Source organism: Phyllobates terribilis, unplaced genomic scaffold (assembly GCF_046119375.1).
Source record: "Phyllobates terribilis strain yellow unplaced genomic scaffold, ASM4611937v1 Scaffold_4__5_contigs__length_816908805, whole genome shotgun sequence".
Taxonomy (NCBI): Eukaryota; Metazoa; Chordata; class Amphibia; order Anura; family Dendrobatidae; genus Phyllobates; species Phyllobates terribilis.
Window position 1 is genome coordinate 164,715,615 of NW_027362764.1, and position 19,535 is coordinate 164,735,149.

At 43.9% G+C, this 19,535-nt stretch overlaps 1 long non-coding RNA gene across 1 annotated transcript in view; it reads right to left on the minus strand.

Annotated features, from left to right (window-relative positions):
• Positions 1 to 19,324, minus strand: part of LOC141264274 (uncharacterized) — a 32,373-nt gene extending 13,049 nt beyond the window's left edge. The window contains exons 1-2 of the long non-coding RNA XR_012319870.1: positions 19,100 to 19,324; positions 18,859 to 19,020 (exon numbers count right to left, since the gene is read on the minus strand). This is a non-coding gene — a long non-coding RNA (uncharacterized lncRNA). The remainder of the gene's footprint in view (positions 1 to 18,858; positions 19,021 to 19,099) is intronic.
• Positions 19,325 to 19,535: the final 211 nt, after the last annotated feature.

The window sequence follows — 19,535 nt, forward strand, 5'->3', positions numbered from 1 at the left end:
GTCAGGGCAGGAAGAGGAGTTGGGGGACTCTCAGGGCGAGGAGTGGGAGAAGAGAGAGGATGACGATGAAGTTGTAGATCCCATTTGGTGTGAACCCAGAGGCACGCAGCTGAGTAGCTCAGCAGAGGAGGAAAACGAGGAGGTTATGTTGCGGCCGCCCTCACAGACACGGAGTGATGCAACCACGACAAGCACTGCATCCTCAGCCACAACTGTGGCTGTGGCCAGCAGCGGTCGCGGCTCTGATATTTCACAGGGGCGGAAAGGGTTGCCTAGCCTGGGCCTTTTTTGAGACCGCTAAGGATGACCAGACTCACGTTAGCTTTGTTTTGGTTTCGGATACAGTATGTTGACCACTTTTTGATTGCTTCTGCCTTTTCAATTTTTTTTCTTTAAATATTTTTTTATTTTAACAGATTGGACTTTTATGGATGTGGAAATATTTTTTTTTATTTATTTTTGGATGAAAAAGAAGGCGATTTAAACTTTTTTTCACTATTCTTATTTTAAAAATGTCATATTTAACCTTTTAATTTTTTTGTCCCTCTAGTGGACATGAAACTACAATTGTGGCATTGATTTTACTATATACTACAGTACATAGTAAAAAATCATGGTCTCCTGCAACATAAGCCTTCTGCAGGCGCCATTGGCACCACACAAGATAGCATGGAGGAGCAATTGGGCACCCAAAAGCCACACCGGGATACTTAAATGCCGCTGTCAAAAATCACTGCTGTTAGAGGCAGGTACTCTGTATAACACAGCCAGCATCTGCCCTGTGAGGAGTGGGCTCAGATCCATGGTCTCTCCATGTGGCCTTACGTTGATCAGATAGCAGTTGTGTTGATGACAAGCATTTTTATTGCGCTTCCACAATGAAAATGCACTAAGAACACATATGCAGTTTTACCTGCAGATTTTCCGCATCTAATGCAATTTTAAAGGGGAAAATGCACACATAAATCTCAGCGTACTCACAAGAGAAATTAACATGTTTCACATTTCCAGCATGCACCGCAGGTCAGTTTCCGCTGCTTAAAAAAGAAAGGAAAAAAAGCACAGTGGGCACGAGATTTCTACAAATCCCATCCAGTTTGCTGGAGCTGTAAGACGCTGCGTTTTTTTTCCTTGGCAAAGACACGCAGCATCAAAAACTCACCAAAAACTCATTGTGGAAACTTAGCCTTATGGAAAAGAAAAATACCTCCAAAAACTCCAGAAAAAAGGACCAGTCCTTTGTGCAGTTTCCATTTAACACATTCAGTTTAGAATGCCTCAAAAATAAAAAATCCATGTAAACATAGCCTTAACCCCTTTACCACCTTGGACGTATGATTACGTCCAAGGTGCTATCCCTGCACTCCATGCAGGCTCTGGCACTGAGCTTGCATGTTACCGGGCTGTCATGTGCCCCTAACAGCCGCGGGCAGAATTGAGATCATCACTAGTCTTGCCCATCGGCGCCCGTCACATGACCGCAGGTCGCCGATGGGTTGGCATGACAACCCGGGGCCTGCAGGAGACCCCTGCAGTTGCCATTGCCGGGATGCTGTGAGCATGAGAGCATTTCTGCTACACACAGGTGATCTGATGATCGCAGCTTCTAGTCTCCCATGGAGACTATTGAAGCAAGTAAAAAAAAAATGTTTTTTAAAAATATTAAGAAAATATAAAAGTTCAAATCAGCCCCCTTTCGCCCCATTCAAAATAAAAGAATTAAAAAAAAAATACACATATTGGGTATCGCCATGTTCAGAATCGCCCGATCTATCAATATATAAAAAGAGTTAACCGGATCGGTAAACGCTGTGATGAGAAAACAAAAATAAAAAATCAGAATTACTTTTTTTGGTCGCCGCAACATTGCAATAACATGCAATAACAGATCGTATCTACCCCAAAATGGTATCAATAAAAACGACAGCTTGGCACACAAAAAATAAGCCCTTACCCAGCCCCAGAAAAATGGACACTCTACAGGTCTCGGAAAATAGCGCCATTTATTTTTTTTGCAAACTTTGGATTTTTTTTACCACCACTTAAATAAGAACCTATACATGTTTGGTGTCTACAAACTCATAATGTCATGGGGAATCATAATGGCAGGTCAGTTTTAGCAGTTTTAGCATTCAGTTAACATGGTAAAAAAAGCAATTGTAGAATTGCAGTTTTTTTACAATTTCACCATACTTTGAATTTTTTTCCCATTTTCCAGTACACAATATGGTAAATATCGTTCAAAAGTACAACTCGTCCTGCAAAAAACAGGCCCTCACATGGCCATATTGACTGAAAAATAAAAAAGTTATGGCTCTGGGAAGACAGGGAGCAAAAAAAGAAAATGCAAAAACCCAAGGTCGTGAAGGGGTTAAAGGGATTTTCCCGAAATTTGAAACTGATGCCCTATTCTTACAATTCATCTTCAATATAAGATCAATGGGGTCAGATTCGTTGCAGTCCCACCAATCAGCTAACTGAAAGAGAAAGGTGCTCCAACAAAGCTCACGTCCCCTTTACCAGGCGCACTTTGGCATTCACATAAAAAGGACTGAACTGTAGTACCATTTACAATCGCTGCAAAATAAACATTGCTGTGCTTCATCTGCATTAAAGAGGATACAGCTAATTATTGGTTTTCAGCAGTCAAGTCATATGTATGTATATATATATATATATATATAAAAAAATTATGATATATATATATATATATATATACACACACACACAAATATACAGTTATATGAAAAAGTTTGGGCACCCCTATTAATCTTAAGCTTAATGTTTTATAAAAATTGGTGTTTTTGCAACAGCTATTTCAGTTTGATATATGTAATAACTGTTGGACACAGTAATGTTTCTGCCTTGAAATGAGGTTTATTGTACTAACAGAAAATGTGCAATCTGCATTCAAACAAAATTTGACAGGTGCATAAGTATGGGCACCTCACCAGAAAAGTGACATTAATATTTAGTAGATCCTCCTTTTGCAAAAATAACAGCCTCTAGTCGCTTCCTGTAGCTTTTAATGAGTTCCTGGATCCTGGATGAAGGTATTTTTGACCATTCCTCTTTACAAAACAATTCCAGTTCAGTTAAGTTTGATGGTCGCCGAGCATGGACAGCCCTCTTCAAATGATCCCACAGATGTTCAATGATATTCAGGTCTGGGGACTGGGATGGCCATTCCAGAACATTGTAATTGTTCCTCTGCATGAATGCCTGAGTAGATTTGGAGCGGTGTTTTGGATAATTGTCTTGCTGAAAGATCCATCCCCTGCGCAACTTCAACTTTGTCACTGATTCTTGAACATTATTGTCAAGAATCTGCTGATACTGAGTGGAATCCATGCGTCCCTCAACTTTAACAAGATTCCCGGTGCCGGCATTGGCCACACAGCCCCAAAGCATGATGGAATCTCCACCAAATTTTACTGTGGGTAGCAAGTGTTTTTCTTGGAATGCTGTGTTTTTTGCCGCCATGCATAACGCCTTTTTGTATGACCAAACAACTCAATCTTGGTTTCATCAGTCCACAGGACCTTCTTCCAAAAAGAAATTGGCTTCTCCAAATGTGCTTTTGTATACCTCAGCCGACTCTGTGTCGTGCTTGCAGAAACGGCTTCTTTCACATCACTCTCCCATACAGCTTCTCCTTGTGCAGAGTGCGCTGTATAGTTGACCGATGCACAGTGACACCATCTGCAGCAAGTTGATGCTGCAGCTCTCTAGAGGTGGTCTGAGGATTGTCCTTGACTGATCTCACCATTCTTCTTCTCTGCTTTTCTGATGTTTTTCTTGGCCTGCCACTTCTGGCCTTAACAAGAACTGTCCCTGTGTTCTTCCATTTCCTTACTATCTTCCTCACAGTGGAAACTGACAGGTTAAATCTCTGAGATAGCTTTTTGTATCCTTCCCCTGAACAACTATGTTGAATAATCTTTGTTTTCAGATCATTTGACAGTTGTTTTGAGGAGCCCATGATGCAACTCTTCAGAGGAGATTCAAACAGGAGAACAACTTGCAAGTGGCCACTTTAAGTAGCTTTTCTCATGATTGCATACACCTGGCTATGAAGTTCAAAGCTCAATGAGGTTACAAAACCAAAAAAAGGGCATTAGTAAGTCAGTAAAAAGTAGGTAGGTGTATTTAAAACAAGAAAATGATAAGGGTGCCCATACTTATGCACCTGTCAAATTTTGTTTGAATGCAGATTGCACATTTTGTTAGTACAATAAACCTCATTTCAAGGCAGAAACATTACTGTGTCCAACAGTTATTACATATATCAAACTGAAATAGCTGTTGCAAAAATACCAATTTTTATAAAACATTAAGCTTAAGATTAATAGGGGTGCCCAAACTTTTTCATATAACTGTATACATACAGTATTTTTCGGACCATAAGACGCACTTTTTTTTCCCCAAATTTGGGAGGAAAATGGTAGGTGCATCTTATGGTCCGAACATAACTTACCGGTGGTGCGGTGGTGGTGGAGTGGGATCGTAGGGCCCTCCGTTCCCTCCCTCCATCAGGAAGGTGGCGGCAGCAGAAGAGGTGAGGCAGGCCGGTATCTGGCTGGGGGCCGGTTTCTGGCTGTGAGGCAGAGCTGCATGAGCGGCTTTCCGGTGGGCGCGGCCATCTTCCTGAAGCTGTGATCTACAGGAAGATGGCCGCAGCCACCGGAAGCCGCTCACGAAGCTCTGCCACACCTCTCACAGCAAGACACTGGCCCCGGTACCAGGTCCCGGCCCCCAGCACCAGGCTTCCATTGCCAGGCCCCCAGCACCAGGCCCTAGCCAGTCACTGGCCCCGCAGCATCTCACCTCTTCTACTGCAGCCGCCGGGTTTCTGAGGGTGGGAACGGAGGGCCCTGCGATCCTGCTTCACCACCACAACTCCCCGCTGCTGGAGCACCGGCTTCTCGCATCCAGGATTTGCAGCTTTCCTCCACTTCCACCGGCTTCCTGAAGCACCCTCCCTCCTGTGACCCCGCTCCACCGCCCCCCCCCCCCAGGTAAGATACCTATTCAGACTATAAGACAGACCCCCATCTATAAAAAATATTTTTTTCCTATTTTCCACCCCAAAGTTTGGGGTGCATCTTATGGTCCGGTGCATCTTATAGTCCGAAAAAGGCGGTATATGAGATTGTCCCAGCATGCTTTCCTTTTATAACTAGTCAGGTTATAAAAGTTATATGCATGTTCATTTGTTGGAATTGCACTGTTAGGCCACAATCACACGTTCAGTATGTGGTCAGTATTTTACATCAGTATTTGTAAGCCAAAATTAGGAGTGGGTGAAAAATGTAGAAGTGGTGACGTGTTTCTATCATAATTTTCCTCTGATTGTTCCACTCCTGGTTTTGCCTTACATGTACTGATGTAAAATACTGAGCGTGTGAACGTGGCCTTACCAAGAATAAGTGACTTCAAATCCCTTTTAATTAAGCAAAGACCAAGAAAAAAATAATTTATTGTTCCTCCTCCAAAGTGATTACTAGGAGAATCAGAAAAAGTCATTAAGTGCATTAAGGTAATCCTTGTTCATCCAGTTCTAGCGATCTCATACACATAAGACTAATGTCGGCCAAACGCAACAGTATCGATAAGCTTGACCGACACTCGAATGTATATGGAGGCCATAGAAAACAGATTATTGGGGAATTTAAGACTCCAGCATGTCTGATTTCGGACTAACGATACTTTTGCTCTCCTGGTGATAAGTCTCAGGGCATCTCTATCGAAGAAAAGACAGGAGCATTTGGCCGAATAAGTGCTTGTGTGTATAGGAGAACCGGCTGAACCATCGTTCGGCTGACAGCCATCTAATGCATATGGTCGACTTGAGACTTATCTGTTCAATAGGTCTCACAGGAAACCCCAAGAGTTTGTTAGGCCAAGACTTAAAATGCTGCAATATATTTATGAATAAAAGGGGGCCCCCAATAACCATCCCCAACGTCACAGGCTCAGTACTATCTTCTCTACTGACAGCACCAGGGGGAATACACTCGTGCACAGATATACTCAGCTCCTTGTGAAAGCAATGGAAGCACTAGGAATATACACTGCTCAAAAAATAAAGGGAACACTCAAATAACACATCCTAGACCTGAATGAATGAAAAATTCTCATTGAATACTTTGTTCTGTACAAAGTTGAATGTGCTGACAACAAAATCACACAAAAATCATCAATGGAAATCAAATTTATTAACCAATGGAGGCCTGGATTTGAAGACACACCCAAAATTAAAGTGGAAAAACACACTACAGGCTGATTCAACTTTGATGCAATGTCCTTAAAACAAGTCAAAATGAGGCTCAGTATTGTGTGTGGCCTCCACGTGCCTGTATGACCTCCCTACAACGCCTGGGCATGCTCCTGATGAGGTTGCGAAGGGTCTCCTGTGGGGTCTCCTCCCAGACCTGGACTAAAGCATCCGCCAACTCCTGGACAGTCTGCGGTGCAACGTGACGTTGGTGGATGGAGTGAGACATTATGTCCCAGATGTGCTCAATCGGATTCAGGTCTGGGGAACGGGCGGGCCAGTCCATATCTTCAATGTCTTCATCTTGCAGGAACTGCTGACACACTCCAGCCACATGAGGTCTGGAATTGTACTGCATTAGGAGGAACCCAGGGCCAACCGCCCCAGCATATGTTCTCACAAGGGGTCTGAGGATCTCATCTCAGTACCTAATGGCAGTCAGGCTACCTCTGGAGAGCACATAGAGGGCTGTGCAGCCCTCCAAAGAAATGCCACCCCACACCATTACTGACCCACTGCCAAACCAGTCATGCTGAAGGATGTTGCAGGCCGCAGATCGCGCTCCATGGCGTCTCCAGACTCTGTCACATGTGCTCAGTGTGAACGTGCTTTCATCTGTGAAGAGCACAGGGCGCCAGTGGCGACTTTGCCAGTCCTGGTGTCCTGTGGCAAATGCCAAGTGTCCTGCACCGTGTTGGGCTGTGAGCACAACCCCCATCTGTGGACGTCGTGCCCTCACACCACCCCCATGGAGTCTGTTTCTAACCGTTTGTGCATGCACATTTGTGGCCTGCTGGAGGTCAGTTTGCATAGCTCTGGCAGTGCTCCTCCTTGCACAAAGGCAGAGGTAGCGGTCCTGCTGCTGGGTTGTTGCCCTTCTACGGCCCCCTCCATGTCTGCTGGTGTACTGGCCTGTCTCCTGGTAGCGCCTCCAGTCTCTGGACACTACGCTGACAGACACAGCAAACCTTCTTGCCACAGCTCGCATTGATGTGCCATCCTGGATGAACTGCACTACCTGAGCAACTTCTGTGGGTTGTAGAGTCCGTCTCATGCTACCACGAGTGTGAAAGCACAACCAACATTCAAAAGTGACCAAAACATCAGCCAGAAAGCATTGGTACTGAGATGTGGTTTGTGGTCCTCACCTGCAGAACCACTCCTTTATTGAGGGTGTCTTGATAATTGCCAATAATTTCCATCTATTGTCTATTCCATTTGCACAACAGCATGTGAAATTGATTGTCAATCAGTGTTGCTTCCTAAGTGGACAGTTCGATTTCACAGAAGTTTGATTTCCTTGGACTTATATTCTGTTGATTAAGTGTTCCCTTTATTTTTTTGAGCAGTGTAGCTTGTTTTGTACAATATCCTAGCAATCTTTTATTGAAAGATGCATCTTAAATTATATGGAAGCTGCTGAGGGGTAAAACAGTCCAGAAGGACAAGAAAAAAAAATAGTCTTGGACCCAATTCAATTTGCACCAAAAAAAAAAAAAACTGGCATAAAACTGGGGCAAGTGTCTCAAGTAGTTGTGGAAAAATTGTCATTTCTGGAGTTTTTACGTCAGTCCTGCCAACTTTTTGGGAAGTGAGTAGAGCTCACAACTAATTTATTATAATTAATAGCAGAAATGTACTCCAGTCATCTTTATGACTAGAATACATTGATCTCTCTGGATAGACTGATAATTTTTATTTCTATAGCACCAATATATTCTGCCGCACTTTACATTTTAGAGGGGAATTGTACGGACAATAAAGACATTACAGAATAACAATAATCACATAAATCAACAGATACCAGGAGAGAGAGCCCTGCTCACAAGCTTACAATCTAAACCAGGGGAGGAGTCCTGAGGAGATAATTTGCATATTCCCACTGCATTTTGGGGTAAGTGAAGAGTCTCCGCGAGCTCAAAGAACACTGGATTTTGGCTGTTGGAGCTGAAAAGAGGACATCGGTAAACCAGGGGAGGAGTCCTGAGGAGATAATTTGCATATTCCCACTGCATTTTGGGGTAAGTGAAGAGTCTCCGCGAGCTCAAAGAACACTGGATTTTGGCTGTTGGAGCTGAAAAGAGGACATCGGTAAACCAGGGGAGGAGTCCTGAGGAGATAATTTGCATATTCCCACTGCATTTTGGGGTAAGTGAAGAGTCTCCGCGAGCTCAAAGAACACTGGATTTTGGCTGTTGGAGCTGAAAAGAGGACATCGGTAAACCGCGCGCCGATAGGCGCGCGCATTTTGAAGCTTTTTTTTTAAGCTTTTTTCACTGTTTTCAGAACATTAACAATAAGAACATGGAAGAGTCCAGGAGCCATTTGGTGAGCTGCATATCCTGCTACATGTTCACAGACTTGCCAGTGGAAAAGCCAAACTTCACATGCCAGAAATGCAAGCTTGTGTCCCTGTTGGAGGAAAAGTTGCGAAATCTAGAAGAGAGGTTAACTACCTTGAAAATCATTAAGGAAGGTGAAGAGTTCTTAGACAGAGCAGAATTATCTCTTCATGATTCAGAAAGAGAAGAAATTCGAACTGCACCTGACGAAACAGAGGAATGGAAGCATGTGACCCACAGAAGCAGGAGGATCGAGAAGCAGTCAGCACCCATACTGCTCAGGAACCAGTACCAGGCTCTCACGCAGGAGAACCATGAAGAAATACAGCAAAATAAGACTTTGCCAGCAATGAATAACCTTGTAAGCCCTCAGAATCCTCCTGGATGGAGAAAGAAGAATGTTGTGAAGAAAAAACGGAGAGTGGTGGTCATGGGGGATTCCCTGTTAAGAGGAACAGAGGCCGCTATCTGCAGACCAGACATAACCTCAAGAGAAATGTGCTGTCTTCCAGGAGCAAAAATTAAAGATGTGTCTGACAGGATATCAAGACTCTTCAGACCTACAGATCACTACCCATTCCTGCTAATACATGTGGGGACAAATGACACCGCAAGAAAGGACCTGGAAACCATCTGCAGTGACTTTGAAGACTTAGGCAAGAAAGTGAAAGAATTGGGAGCGCAGGTGGTCTTCTCATCCATCCTCCCAGTGGATGGCCATGGAACAATGAGGTGGAATAAGATTCTACAGGTGAACAACTGGCTATGTCGATGGTGCCGTCAACAAGGATTTGGATTTCTGGATCACGGAATGAATTACCTATACGATGGACTACTTGCTAGAGATGGGGTGCACCTTACGAAGACTGGAAAACATGTATTTGGAAGTCGCCTTGCTACACTCATCAGAAGAGCTTTAAACTAGAACAATGTGGGAAAGGAAGCAAAAGGCCAGAAAAAGCCATACAGCTGACAAATACTATTGAGATCTCTGCTACTGGAAGTGGAAAGGAAGAACAAAGACAAAACAATTTAAATAATAAAAATATGGGAGGAAGAGAAACCAATCACAAACTAAAATGTTTTTATACAAATGCACAAAGCATGGGCAACAAACAAGGAGAATTGGAACTACTAATGCAGGAAAAGGAATATGATGTCATTGGAATCACTGAAACTTGGTGGGACGATACACATGATTGGAATAAAAGGCTACAACTTATTTGCAAGAAACAGACTTGATAAACGAGGAGGAGGTGTTGCATTGTATGTTAGAAAAGCGTATATCTGCACAGAGATTGAAGCTTCAGAGACTGGGAGTTCTGTGGAAACTGTTTGGGTAAGAATACAAGGAGAGAACAACGGAAAGGACACCATTGTAGGCATTTACTACAGGCCACCTGGGCAAGCTGAAGATATGGATGAACTCTTTATGTATCAAATGACCAAGTTCTCCAAAAAATATGACGTAGTGGTCATGGGAGATTTCAACTATCCAGACATTTGTTGGGAATCTCTCTCAAGTAAAACTAACAGGTCAAGCAAATTCTTATCCTCTCTTGCTGACAACTTTATCTTCCAAAAGGTAGGGGAGAAAACAAGGGGATCTGCTACTTTGGATCTAATCCTTATAAACAGGGAGGAAATGGTTGAGGAGGTAAAGGTGGCTGGGACCCTAGGAGGCAGCGATCATGCTATTATAGAATTTTGGATAACTAGAGGAGGAAGACATGTGAAGACTCAGACTTCAAGGTTAGATTTTAGAAAGGCAGATTTTAAGAGACTCAGAAAGAGAATAGGAGGGATCCAATGGCTGGATGTCCTTAAGGACAAAAATGTCCAGGAAGGATGGGAAATTTTTAAAAATGAGATTCTCAAAGCACAATCGTTAACAATCCCGAAAAGTAGGAAGAATGGGAAGCATTTAAGGAAACCAGGATGGATGAACACAGAACTTAAACACATGCTAAAAAGAAAGAAAGAAATGTTTATTAAATGGAAAGAGGGAGGCATATCTAAAGAAGATTATAATGCAGTCTGCAGATCCTGTAGGGCACGTATCAGGTTAGCTAAAGCTGACAATGAATTAAGGCTTGCAAGAGATGTCAAAAGCAATAAAAAAGGATTTTGGGGGTATGTCAAAAGTAAAAGAAAAGTCAAAGATGCTATAGGATTTTTACAGGATGAAAATGGAGAAATGGTAAGAGAGGATGTTGAGAAGGCCGAACTTTTTAATTCCTATTTTGCATCTGTTTTCTCTCAGAAAGAAAACGTAACATCAACTGATCTTCACTGTCCTTTTAAAGGAATAGAGGAATCCAAGTTATCTGTAAACAGAAAGATTGTGAGGGAATATTTAGCTAACATAAATGAGTTCAAGTCTCCAGGTCCAGATGAATTACACCCCAGAGTACTGAAGGAGATCGTAGAAGAAATTTTAGAACCACTCTCCATAATCTTTGAAAATTCTTGGAGAACAGGAGAAGTCCCAGAAGACTGGAGAAGAGCAAATGTTGTTCCTATCTTCAAAAAGGGGAAGAAGGTGGACCCAGGGAACTATAGGCCGGTGAGTCTGACTTCTATACCAGGAAAGATCTTTGAACAAATTATTAAACAACATGTATGTAAGTACATGGATAAGAATGAAGTGATTAACCAGAGTCAGCATGGGTTTGTAACTAACAAGTCATGTCAGACTAACTTAATTTCCTTCTATGACAGAATCACTGACTGGGTGGATCAGGGAAATGCTGTAGATATAGTATATCTTGACTTCAGCAAAGCATTTGACAAAGTATCTCACACCATCCTTATTGAAAAAATGACCAAGTATGCAATGGACCAGGCAACTGTTAGGTGGATTCATAACTGGCTTAGTGATCGGACTCAAAGGGTGGTTGTAAATGGCTTCACATCCAGCTGGATGAATGTCTCAAGTGGGGTACCACAGGGCTCCGTCCTGGGACCTGTATTGTTCAACATCTTTATCAATGATTTAGATGAAGGAATTGAGGGTAAACTGATTAAATTTGCTGATGACACAAAGCTAGGAGGGATAGCTAATACTAGAGAAGAGAGAGAGAGGATTCAAAAAGACCTAAATAAACTGGAGCAGTGGGCAGCAACCAACAGAATGGTTTTTAACAGGGAAAAATGCAAAGTACTACATCTGGGCAATAAAAATGAAAAAAGCATATACAGAATGGGAGGAATAGAGCTAAGCAACAGTACATGTGAAAAAGACTTAGGTATACTAATAGATCATAGACTGAACATGAGTCAACAGTGTGATGCAGCAGCAAAAAAGGCAAATACAATTCTGGGATGTATTAACAGAAGCATACAGTCTAGATCACGTGAAGTCATTATCGGTCTTTACTCCTCTTTGGTCAGACCCCATCTGGAATACTGTGTACAGTTTTGGGCACCACATTTTAAAAAAGACATAGACAAACTGGAGCAAGTTCAGAGAAGAGCGACCAGAATGGTGACTGGTCTGCAAACCATGTCCTATGAGGAACGGTTGCAGGATTTGGGAATGTTTAGCTTGCAAAAAAGAAGACTGAGAGGAGACTTAATTGCTGTCTACAAATATGTCAAGGGCTGTCACATTGTAGAAGGATCATCTTTATTCTCATTTGCACAAGGAAAGACTAGAAGCAATGGGATGAAACTAAATGGGAGGAGACACAGATTCGATATTAGAAAAAACTTTTTGACAGTTAGGGTGATTAATGAGTGGAACAGGCTGCCACGAGAGGTGGTGAGTTCCCCTTCAATGGATGTCTTCAAACAGAGGCTGGACAGACATCTGTCTGAGATGATCTAGTGAATCCTGCTTTGAGCAGGGGGTTGGACCAGATGACCCAGGAGGTCCCTTCCAACTCTACGATTCTATGATTCTATGATCTATGAGGAAATAGGAGAGACACGAAAGGTGGATGGTAACAATTGCTTGTATTGTACGATTAACCATCAATGTAACAGTATTCACAAAACACTGCATGAACCGGTCACCAGCCAGTATGTGTACAAGTACAGACAAAGAGGGCTATTAAGTGCATGGAGGGTGTGTGAACAGATGATACAAGGGTCCTGCTTTGGATGAAAAATTTGTACGGGAAAAATAGGAATAGTTAGATAAGTGAGGTGAGGTGATAGGCCAATGAAATGTGTTTTTAGGGAACACTTAAAACTGTGGGTATTGGGGATTAATCGAAGTGTCCTGGGCAGTGCATTCCAAGGAATTGGTGCAGCATGCAAGACGTCTTGGAGACGGGAGTGGGAGGTTCGGATTATTGAGGATATTAATCTTAGGTCATTAGCAGAACGGAGGGCATGGGTAGAGTGGTAGACTGAGACGAGGGAAGAGATGTAGGGTAGCGCTGAAGCATGGAACACTTCGTGGGGGAGAGTGATGAGTTTTGATTGAACTCTGTAGTGGATGGGCAACCAGTGCAATGACTGGCACAGGGAAGAGGCATCGGTGTAGCGGTTGGTGAGGAATATGATCCTGGCTACTACATTCAGGACAGATTGGAGAGATGAGAGTTTAGTAAGAGGGAAACCGATTAGTAGAGTTGCAGTAGACCAGACGAGAATGAATAAGAGCAACAGTAAGAGTATTTGCAGAGTCAAAGGTAAGAAAAGGTTGAATTCTAGAAATGTTTTTGAGGTGTAGACGGTATGAGCGAGCAAGTGATTGGATGTAGGGAGTGAATGAAAGATCTGAATCAAGCATGACCACAAGACAGCAGGCTTGTTGCTGGAGAGTAATGGTGGAGCCACACACGGAAATGGCAATATGAGGCATAGGTAGGTTAGTGGAGGGAGGAACCACAAGGAGTTCAGTTTTTGACTGGTTCAGTTTCAGATACAGGGAGGACATGTTAAAGACAGCAGACAGACAATCACTGGTATTTTGTAATAATGCAGGGATGAGGTCAGAAGATGATGTGTATAATTGGGTGTCATCAGTACAGAGATGGTACTGAAAACCAAATCTCCAGCTTGTTTGTCCTATAGGGGTGGTGTATAATGAGAAAAGGAGGGTGCCTAGGACTGAACCTTGAAGAACCTCGATAGTAAGGAGAAAAAGAGAGGAAGAGGAGTCAGCAAAAGGTACAGCGAAGGAGCAGTCAGAGAGGTATGAGGAGAACCAGGAGAGAACAGTGTCATTGAGGCCAAAAGAGTGGAGCATCGTGAGGAGGAGCTGGTGATCCAGTATCAAATGCAGCAGAGAGATCCAGGAGAATCAGCAGAGTAGTGACCATTAGATTTGGCGGTTAGTAGATCATTGGAGGCTTTAGTGAGGGCAGTTTCAGTGGAGTATAAAGAGGGGAAACCAGATTGTAGAGGGTCAAGCAGAGAGTTTTCTGAGAGATAGTAGATTAGACAGGAGTGAACCAAGCGTTCCAGAAATTTAGAGATGAAGATTAGACACAAGTCTGTAGTTAGCAGCGCAGTTCTGGTCCAGGGATGGGTTTTTAAGTAATGGATGTATGCTGGAGCGTTTAAATGAGAGAAAGATTCTAGATGAGAGAGATTAAATATTTCAGTTAAGTGAGTGGTGACAGCTGGGGAAAGGGACTGGAGGAGATGTGAGGGAATAGGGTCACTGGTGCAGGTAGCAGGGCGAGAAGATGCAAAGAGCCTGAACACTACTTCTTCCGTGACTGGTTCAAAGACAGAGAGTGAGCAAGATGCAATGGGGAAGGGAGGACTGTGCATGGTCTAGGGGATTGGGAGAAAACTTCTTGTCGGATATGGTCAATTTTTTCTTTGAAATAATTGGCCAGATCGTCAGCAGTGAGGTTGGTGGTTGGGGCCTGTGCTCTTGGACTGAGGAGGGAATGAAAAGTGTCAAAGAGACATTTAGAATTGTTGGAAAGGGGGTGATAGAGGTGTTGAAATAGGTTTGTTTGGAGAGGTGAAGGGAAAAGTTGTAAGTTTTAAGCATAAACTTATAATGGATGAAATCTTCGGCCAGATTGGATTTTCTCCACATACGGTCAGCGCACCTGGAACACTGCTGGAGAAAACATATTTGCAGCGTGTGCCAGAGTTGTCGCTACCTGTGCAGAGTTGTTTTACATGTAGGAGGTGCAGAATCATCCAGAGCACTTTGCACTGTTTCATTATAATGTTTCAGTGCAGAGTCAGGACATGAGAGGGGGAAGATTGGGGCCAATGAAGAGTGCAAATTCTTCATAACTTTCTGGGTACTAATGGCACTTATATATTTCTATATGTTTGGTAAGTGGGCATGTCCTGAGCAGGTTGACAATTACTGACAGAGAAGGAAAGAAGGTTGTGGCCAGAGAGCAAGAGAGGGGAGTAAGTAAAGTCATGCACTGAGCAGAGCCAGGAGATAAGGGCCAGAGTGTTTCCATCTTCTTGCGTAGGAGTTAGTAAGGTGTGAAAGGCCGAAAGTGGTTAGAGAAAAAGGGTGAGCAGCAGATGGGGATGTTGAAGTCCCGCATGATGAGGGTGGGGATCTCACAGGATAGAACGTGAGGAAGCCAGGTGGCAAAGTGATCCAAGAACTGGTGGGAGGAGCCTGGAGGGCAATTCACAACCGCCACTCGCAGGGAGAAGGGTGGTAGAGTCTGACAGAGTAGATAAAAGATGCATAGTTTTCTTATATACAATCAGTAACTTCTGAATTCATTGTGGGGAATCCTCTTCAAGATACTCACCAGTGGCTCTAGTAGAGGGCCTATCTTGCATTATGCCAGATTCACTAATCCATCTGTAGCGATCCAAGTACACACAGACCATCCCCCCGAGTCTTCTGAGTCGAACTTGACAGTTTCATATATGCCTGAGGCTGCTACGTTCATGTCAGGAGCTCCGCAGCCGGTCCGCGAATCAGAGACCGTAACACACGGATATGCGAATGCAGTATTAGAGTATGTTCAGATTAACGTAGCGTAGATCTGTGTGTTGGAGATTAGTCTATGTGCTAATCTAGTCAGATTTACAACTGTAACTATTGCACGTAAACAGCAGGAACCCTCCTACCCTTGTCCATTATGCAGATGAATTTAGTCCTAGGGTGGGTCCAAGCATCTATTAGACACGGACAGTTCTGCGTCTGAAAACCTGGCCCGACTACAAGGTGTCTCGACCTGAGCGAACTGTCTTATATGCTTATGAAGAAATTAGCTCAGGATGGAAGACCCAGTGTTTGGGCTATAGCTTCTAATGCAAGTACAGTCTGTGTTTAATAGCTGGGGTAAACCGGACAGAGAACCCATGTGGGAACCTTCCAGCTGCCCAGTGTACGACAAACCAGCCCCATGTCTTTATCCCACTCTTTATATTTCTTCCAACAAGCTCCTTTCTAAGTCATTTCCATAAAATCTTTTCATTTGGCCAGGTATATGCAAGTCAGCGGGCGACTAGTTGAAGGAGCATTTTCTTTCCCCGTAACAAATTGTCTCAAAATCATGCCAACACGCCACCGTGGGCATGAGTAACATGATTTGGCAGAGCAGCGTCGCAGCTAGCTCTTTGCAAATCGTTGACAATGTGCACTGGAGCCGCAAAATTTGCAGAACCGGCGGTAACAGCTGTGTTCTACATCACCGCTGCCTTCCTGAGCATAAGCAGTGGCTCTGATGATGCCGTGACCAAAATGTTCCCGTGACTAGTCACCCGCTGATTTGCATAGCCCTGGCCACATTAAATAAACGAATTTATGAATGTTATTTAGTCAGAAAACAAAAGAAAGGGGATTGTTGGAAGCAGTAGAAAGAGTGGGATAAAGACACGGAGAAGCTGTTAGGTTATTTTTTTAAAGTTTTTTTCCCCAAATCATCTCCTACCTGTAGGACCTCCAGAATGCGGTTTTGGAGCCATGTCTTGAATTGAGCAGAGGCACGCATGCTCAACCTCTTCTCTATTCATGACCGATGGAGAAAAAGTATAGCGCTCACTCACTTCCAGCAGTCCCAATGACAATGAATAGAACGAGGCCAAACATGCGCACCTCCACTCCAAACTCAAATGCACTACAGGTGAAAGAGGTCGAGTCTTGGCACAAAGCAAGTTATCCTCTATTCTACAGATGAGGGATTACTCGAGTTTGAGAAAACCCCTTTCATTTCAATTAGAACTGAGTAATCATTTTCTCCTAAGTGAAACTGAACACTTATTTCCAGATGTTCTGAGAGATTACAACTGGAAACAGGGGGTCACCATGATCGGCCTATTGTCATGGCACACTTATAGGGATTGTCCGCAGGAGATACCCCTTTTAATAGCAGTCTGTATTCTCTTATAACACTGCAGCGTGAACAAGGCCTATACAAGGAATTTACAACTTGAAGTTTTTATTTTTTTCTTTTCATGGAACTAGATATCATTGAATATTTTTTTTATATTTGCAGCATTGCTGCAGGGGAAAACATCAGCAGGCATCAGATCAGAAATGAGGTGGTCATTGCATAGACTCTCAGCTCTTCCTAATATTGGGAAGGGTGGATGGCGAGGTTTCCTTTCATCTCTCAGACCACCTGTATTTAGGCTACCAGTGAGTTTTGCAAGCATGGAAAAGGACTTAGGAAAAATGTGGTATGGAAAATAGTTTGCTTTATCAACATTTTAACAAAAATGTCATCCAAAAGAATTTACAGCTGCTGACATATGCTGCTGACAGATTGCTCACAGATCGTTTATCAGAATTTCCTCTTAAGATAAAATGATTACAAGTAATTCAAATGAATGAGAAAAAGAAAAGAAGTAGTAGATCTATGTTCTAGCAAATTCTTGATTAAAGCAGTTAAAAGGCTCATCCAGGAAAAACAAACGTGCCATATGCAGAGAGATCGTAGATCGACATCTGGTTAACTTACATTTATAACACCAGGAAGGGCTGGGGAAAAATGTTACAGAAGAGGAGTCAAGAATAAAGCAATACTAGAGAAAACTGCACACATTGTATGCAGACCCACAACTTACATGGGGGAGGGGGCTTCACCCTTATTACACCACATGTCTGTGGCAGCAGATGAGGTTAATAATTGCATTGTGGATGGTTCTCTTTATAACTTGGATCTGGATGCGAGCTCAGCACTGTGCATACATGACATCCGCTGCCATATGTTGTAAAGTCACTCCAGCTCTATAACACAGCCAGCAGGAAGCCATGATCACAAGCAGCCATGTATTACAGTACTGATGTGACTGTGCAGCTGATGAATTGTGTTACCATTCATGTCTCGTATAGAAACGCCAATTTCCCTGAGTTACACCGTATATACCAGACAGACAGGTCAGTGGAAGGCCATATGTAAAAGTTCACACAAGAATATATATCTATATATCCATCTTAGAAGTTATATTAATAATTAATATACAAAAAAAAAACAAAAAAACCCACACACCCCCACCCCCCCATGATTCCGAATGAAGGCTATGTCCGTTTTGGAAATCATGCTGTGGTGCCCACTACAATTACTATTAGTAAAAACCTAGAACGTTACAAGTGCCGTCGTTCTACTGGCAGTGCAGATAGCTAAACATTAGCCACAAGGTATTCACTTTCTCCAATTAACTAGTGGTGCAGATGAAAGTACACCGCATGCCCTGAACTGGGAATAGGTGCAAGTTCACTGGCAACAATCCCGAGCCCTTCGACAATGTGACAGGGCTGAACCTACTCGGCAATCGATTCTTCTCTGTACGAGATCCCACATACTAGAGATCCTATAATGCTGTGTCAGTCTTAAGGGAACACTACCATATGGAAGGGTGTTACACGTCATCCGGCGTGCCTACAAATGCCACCCAGTAAAATATGCATCCAGCCTGGGGATCATTGCTGTCACAGCCACGGGTGGGCTTCCAGATGAGGTGCAGGTCCTCCCCATAGTCTTCTGCAAGTGGATTCCTCGCCGAGCAGTGACGTGTCCACCTGAAGAGCTGCGGATCGCGCTGTTAACCCCTCGCTGCTTAAAGGCTCCCAAAACAAAGTTCTGTAGTGCACTGACTTCTATTATATTCAGAGTCCAAGTGTCACAGAACTTTGATTTCAGAGACCACAGAGAGGTCATTGAAGTTTAAAGGTCTCAGTTGTAGCTTGATGGAAATGTCATCCTGTGCATTTCCACGTCATGGTGACCAACCTGATTCACATGAGCAGCAGGGAGAAATGCGGAGTTAAAGCAGAAGATTGCAGACTGTGGTCACCTCAGCCTCCACCTGCAGAAAGAACAGAGCGATCAGGCTTCTCACCCCTCTTTTTGAAATGGTGCTCCCTATCCCCCGGGTTCCATCTGGTACCGGTCGCATCTATAGAACATAAAAAGGGGGGAGCAGAAAAATAATAAAAAAATAGATGCCAGGGACATTCCGGTCTTGCATTCAAAATGGGATCCGCACTGCTGCAATCCGCGCCTGCAAGAAAGAAGAAGACAGGGAAAGTTGCAGCTGCGGCACCGGGGCTGAGCCGGCTGCGGCGTGGCGCTCTCATTACCTTAACAGCTGTTGCAGCGATGCAACAGGTCTGAGTGTGAGCGGAGGATGAAGGAGAGGGCTCCCGGAGCGCAGAGCCCGGGCGGCACAGCCGGCATCGCCTCCTCCGGGCACCGCAGCGCGCCCTCTCCCCTGCGTCCCTCTCCCCTTCCATCTTGACTTTTGCCGACGTGGAAATTTTGGGTTTGGAAACGACCCGCGCTCTTATTGGCTGCCGGCAGCCGGGGTTGAAGGTCACGGTTGCTTGCGCTGTTCCGCGCCAAAGAGCGGCAGCTGTGAAGTCAGCAGGATTTCTGGTCAGTCCTCCCGCCCGCCCGCCCCCTCCCTGCACCGGGGCAGCGCCTCCTGGCATGTCAGTGTCTGCACACAGGGAGACGTGGGCCTATTATGCCGCTGCCCGAAAAAAGGGGGAGGTCGCCATTGAAAGGGTCTCCCAT